Genomic DNA, 5450 nt, shown 5'->3' with positions numbered 1-5450 from the left:
GCTAAAAACCCAAGTAGTAACCACAACAAATGGACTAAACAGGATCCATAAGAGCAAATAGAAGCAACCACACAAAGAATCCCAAACAAAGGGGGCACGCACAGGAAAGAGATCGGGAAGCAGCTCTGAGGAAGACACATACAAACAAAAGTAAGGTTTTCCAGATAGAAACAAGTTGCCACAATAAAAGTAAATTTTCTTCTTCTCTAAGCTAAAAGTAGCAGGAGGCCAGGCAGGATTAATGAAGACTTTAGGCACTTTCTGTTGAAATGTTTGCACTTCAAAAGGAGTGGGGGACAAAAAAAGCATAAACTTTTAGAAATGGATCAGTTATCTTAAAGGAAAATTAAGAGCTGAGGCTGTTGTGGGAAATATTAAAATTGGGCACCATCCCACGCTTCTGCCCAGCTACTCTCTGCCCCAGTGGTCTCGGTCTTGCCAACTCCATGGTTAGCCCCAGACAATGGTCTTCCCAGCTCCAGGTCCCCTGTCTCAGAGCTGCTTGTACCTTCCCAGCCACCCACCCCCTGTGGCTAGCTGTCACAAATCCCCTGAACCCAGTCGATCAAAACTCCTTATAAAAAACAAAGCTTATAATTATCAGCCCTTTTTACATAGCAATAAATTCTCAATTCACAAGATGCCCACACAGTAATTTCAGAGCCAAATGATAAGGATGCAAGCTGCCCATCTAGATTAGACAACTTATCCCAATCATTCTATCCTTTTATGGTATTCATAGCTACCTGTAGCTATATAAAGCCATGTGAATAAGGTTTATCCTCTTCTCTAGCCACCTTTTCTCATCCTCTTCCTCTTTCTCTCCTTCCTGTCCCTGTCTCTCTCTAAAACTCTTAGTTCCACCTCCCTTTTCCCTGTCCAATCACAGGCTTCTTGTATTAATATTTAAGTTAATTAGAGGAAAGTTCTGTTTCAGAGGCAATGCTCAGTCAGTAAAGAGCTTGCCACGCAATCATGAAGTCTAAGTTCTGGCTCTAGCATGCACCTAGCTGAGCTGGAACATAGAGTCAGGCGTCCTAGGACACGCTGGCCAGTCAGTCCAGCCAGAGCAGCAAGTTTACAATCCAGTGAGAGATGTTACTGAGAATTTCAGGAAAGAAGCCGCCTCTGTAAAGACTGACTGATCAGAACTGCAGTGGTGGACAAAGTAGTGTTGCAGGTACAAGGCATGCTTATAACTTACCTCGGGCTAGCTTACACCTTCTAAATAGCCTTTCCCTGCCAACTTCTGTGTCAGAACTGACATCCTGGGACTAAGAGGTCAAAACCTCTACAATTTAATTTAGAAGACTACTAGCATTTTCTAACCCAAATGTTAACAATGTAGGCTAGCATCTGTAACCTGTAGTTGAGATTCCTCATTTTGCTGTAACCATAGAGGAGAAACAAGATCCAAGTGGTGGAGGTCCCCCATCTCTGTCTCTTACACACACACACACACACACACACACACACACACACACACACATACACACAAAATCCCTGTACATACACACATTCCTGCATGTACACACAAACATACACACACAAACACACACACACTATAGTCAAAATATGCTCTCGCATTTCTCACTGGTAACACTGGAATCCAGACAGAGGAAAGAGATTGAGGTCAGAGGAATGGGCTGAGAGTATGCAGAGGCACTGCAGTGCCTAAAGGGGACCTATGATTCTAGATACTAAATCACTCACTTTGGGGAAGGTGTAGATGTAATGATACACACAACACATACTGCACAAATCCATACATGTGCAAGAAAACCTGCACTATGCAAATGGCTCAGGAAGTGTGATCCTTTGCACAGCTTTGCTCTATAAACTGCTGACCCTCCCCATGCTGCAGCCTGCTTCTTGCCTTAGACATGAATCTTATTCTAATAACATGTTCCTGCTACCACTATCATCTACCCATCTCTGTCCAATTTCTTACTCCAGGACACAAGAGCCTGGAACAAAAACCCACTGAACTCAGATATCAATATTTAGAGACATTTGAAAGAATAGAATTATGATTCAAGAATTCTCTATCAGATCAAAATATCATTTATGTGGATGTTGAGGAGCCCTGTCATAGGTAGTTCCCTCCCCTGGACTTTCCACCACTCTGTGGTTGAGCCAGTGATAAGTCTGATTGCCTTGTGCTTATGGCTCAGACCACAAAAGGAAGTCAAAAATAATGTAAGATTCTTTAAATTTGTATTCATGTATGTCTATGTAAGTGTATCATACATCTCTGCAGGAGCCTTGACAGCCAGAAAAAGCCAGAAAAGGATGTTGGAGCCTAGGGAACTGGAGTTACAGAAAGTTTTGAAGCATCCAACATGAATGCTTAGAACAAAATTTGAGACCTCTGTGAGAGCAGTATACTTATACAACGAACCCATCTCTCCAGTCTCAAGAAAGGGCTTTAAACATAAAAGAACTATAATGGTTTCCCATCCATACATTCTCCACCTCTGGAAATAATCTGAGATGGAAACACTTCAGTCAGAAGTAAATGTAATCTAAGTACTCATGGACACGATGAGGTTCGTAAGGAATGTGGATATCTATGACTCTATTAAAACACTTATAAGTAAGTGCATAGTGATATTATTTTATAAAATTAAATGAAGAAAAAAGGAGCATATTTCTCAAGAACAGGAATGAAAACAAAAGACAAAACAAATACTGTCTTCAAAGAATGAGAACTGTTAACATCTAACTAACCTGATGATTGACATGCATTACCTGTAATGATAATTATGTCTAATTTGGGTCACCTTGCTTTGTTTTATTTTTTGAAACAGATTCTCAGCCTGACCTTGAACTCACATTTGCCTCAGCCCCCAAACACTGAGATAACAGATTATACAACCAGGCTCAGCCTTAGTTTGTAATTTTTTTAAAAGATAAAAGTAAAATGCTAGCTAGTAACAGCAAACAGCTTGATGGGATGACCATTTTGTAGAACACATTAAGGTATTTACCTTATACTTCACTAAATGGAATAAATACAAACTAAAACTTGAAAAGTGTGTCTAACTTCAAACAACTAGAAGAAATAAATAATGGGAAATAAATTCTCGTTCCAAATAAATATAGAGGAAGATCAGAAATGAAAACCAGACAAGTGTTTGCAGAGGTTCAGGACAGCCCCTTTATTCCATTCATCACCAGCCTTTCCTTTACCCTGTTTATACTTCTTGGTGCTTCCTTTTTACTCAAACTGTATATTTTATGTTTTTCCTTGCTCAGCTTGCTCCTTTTCGATCTAGAGCTGCCTAAGAGTGGCACTAATAACCATGTGACACAGTCAACAGTGGACTCTTTTGAAATCTCCTCTGCCAATACAATTAATCCAAAACTCTTCAATTTAACCTCAAGCAGACTCTTCAGACAAGAGCAAAAAGCAGCCACATTCTTAGACAAAATGTCTCAAAAAAGTCTCTAGGCCACTTCCTCTCCTTTGAAGTCACTTGAACCAGACCCCCACAGTCCAAATCACTCTCGGCACTATTGTCTTCCATGCTGCTACTAGTAGGTTTCATTATGCCCCACTTAAAGCATTCAACTGCTTTCCAAATCCAAAGTCCCAAAGTCAGGTCCCAGCCCAAGCAGCTGCTGAGGGCCGTTATCTGGGTCTGTGACAACAGCAGGAGTCAGTGTCAATATCCATGGATCATATTACTGCTAGAGAACATGGAGATATCACTGGTTGGGGCAGCCGCAGGGGACCATGTGGATGCCCAGAGGCTATGCAGAACTGGCCGAGCCCCTAACTACCTGTTGGAGAGCTAGCTCAACTAGCAATGGCACTTAGGAGAATAGGATCTGTGCCTCACCCACCCAGTACAAGGGCCCTGGTGGTGTGGTTGTCCCTGCCTCTCACCAGCTGCGGCACTCACCAGGCCCTGCCCCTCGCCTGGACAGCACATCCCAGCTGACCCTGGTGGTGGGGACACAGGTGAGCCAACCCCAAGAGCAAAAACACAGAAGAGCTGGCCCCACCACTCATCTGCCTTGAGGTGGCAAGGGTACAGTGGTGATGTCTCCCCTCCACCCACCCACCTGTGGTAATTCAGAGAGCTGGTAGCAGGGTCATGAGAGCAGGGTGAACTGGCCCTGTACCTAACCCTGTTAACTGGCTGCAGCACTTGGGAGAGTGGACCACACACCTTAACTAGGCAGCACAGCGGAGCTGGAGCTAGAGGTAGGCATGCAGGTGAGCCAGTCTGAGGGCAGGAGAGCAGGAGAGCTGACCCTGCCTCCTGCCCATAGTGGCATTAGGTAGCCTAGCCTGAGCAATGCTAGAGAGCTCACCCTGGTGGTGTTGATAAGGGAGAGCCAGCAGGCTGACCTGCTCAGCTACCACCCAGGTCTAAATCCAGGGCTCTGATTTGGCCCACCCCAAAATCTTTATCATCTGCAAATGGTTGGGTCATATGAAAGGGCCAATCCTGCTGATCCAGTGCTGCAGTATCTTCATGACACAGGACAACAGGATAACCGGGAGGAGTCACAATGAGGATCCAATATTGATGGTGTTATAGAAGCCAGAGATCTCAAACCAGACCAATGACTCATTGCAATAAATATTTGCAAGCAAAGATAGATATAAGGATACACTGTAGGACACTCTGTGACATACTACAGCTTCTACAATAAGGTGTTTTCTATTATTTTAGATTTTTATGATTTTTATTATTTCTTGGTGCTTTTTTATTATTATTATTTGGGGGAGGAAACAAGTGCAAAGGTGAGACAATGGGGAGACAAGAGGGACTACCGTGTATGAACATGAAACTCAGAACCAATAAAAAAAATGTTAAGGGGCTCAAACTCTGCAGCCAGTCCCACAGCACCCAGAGGAGGCTCCATTCCCAGTTGCTCTAGGATGCCCAGGATCTTAGGATCAGGGGTAAGTGGGACACAACATCTGTTGCAACATCACCAGGAGTATGGAGGACCAGCAGTATTCAGGGACACAAGAACCTCACTGACCAGTGGCTCAGGTTCCTTCTAGTCTGCACCAGTTTACCTTGGGCACAAACTCTGCAGCCAGTCCCACAGCGCCCAGAGGAGGCTCAAATCCCAGAAGCTCCAATACAGCCAGGATCCCAGGATCCCAGAAGTTTGGTCATACAAGGATCTCAGGGTCCGAGAGGCAGTTTGACTCCTAGAAATTTGGACACATCCAGTATCTCAGGATCACAGGACCCCTGAATCACAGGATCACAGAGACAGCTGGACAATGAGGAGTTCTGACACAACCAGGATTACAGGAAGGACAGGCTCCAGTCAGATAGCAAGGGCAGGTAGCACTAGAGATATGCAGATGGTGAGAGACAAGCTTAAGAACAAAAGCAACAGAAACCAAGGTTACTTGGTGTATTAGTCAGGGTTCTCTAGAGTCACAGAACTTNCAGATAGTCTCTATATAGTAAAGG

Source organism: Mus pahari, chromosome 22, assembly GCF_900095145.1.
Source record: "Mus pahari chromosome 22, PAHARI_EIJ_v1.1, whole genome shotgun sequence".
Lineage (NCBI taxonomy): Eukaryota > Metazoa > Chordata > Mammalia > Rodentia > Muridae > Mus > Mus pahari.
The sequence above is the reverse complement of the archived record's forward strand: the minus strand, read 5'-3'. Positions refer to the sequence as shown.